This window comes from Anguilla rostrata, chromosome 7 (genome assembly GCF_018555375.3).
Source record: "Anguilla rostrata isolate EN2019 chromosome 7, ASM1855537v3, whole genome shotgun sequence".
Classification (NCBI taxonomy): Eukaryota; Metazoa; Chordata; class Actinopteri; order Anguilliformes; family Anguillidae; genus Anguilla; species Anguilla rostrata.
Window position 1 is genome coordinate 52209155 of NC_057939.1, and position 545 is coordinate 52209699.

The following is a 545-nucleotide window of genomic DNA, read 5'->3' on the forward strand; positions in this document are numbered from 1 at the left end:
ATACAGTAAATTATATAACATTAAAAGGTCAGGCATTGAAGAGATAACCACGTGCTGCACATAATAAATTGACCTTCATCTAGAAGAAGAATGCTGTACTTTTGCCAAATTTAGACGATGATAAGGATGCATTGGCTTGGTTCATTGGATTACAGACTGGGGACGTATAGTAATTGATTTTCATTAAATGTTCCCACATATTCAACAGGTACGCGATAATTCTTAATAGACCATAATCCATCAAGTACCAGGCTGCTGTTCTTGTCAGTATGATAAGCACGTCGTTACTGTTTGGGAGTTCACAATGCACAATGTGATATCTGTCAGAATTGATAGAAGTCATGACTAAGTGTTAATCCTGAAAACTTTTCTTGACGGCAACAGAGAAAAATGTATGCATCGCATTTCAGTGGAACGTTTCCCATAGCAAATACATGGTTGGAATACGGTATTTCTTGTTTTGTTGATGCTATTTTATTTTCGTTTGTTATACCACCGTGGACACGACGTAAATCACGCGTCTGATATATGACGCGCCAAAGCAA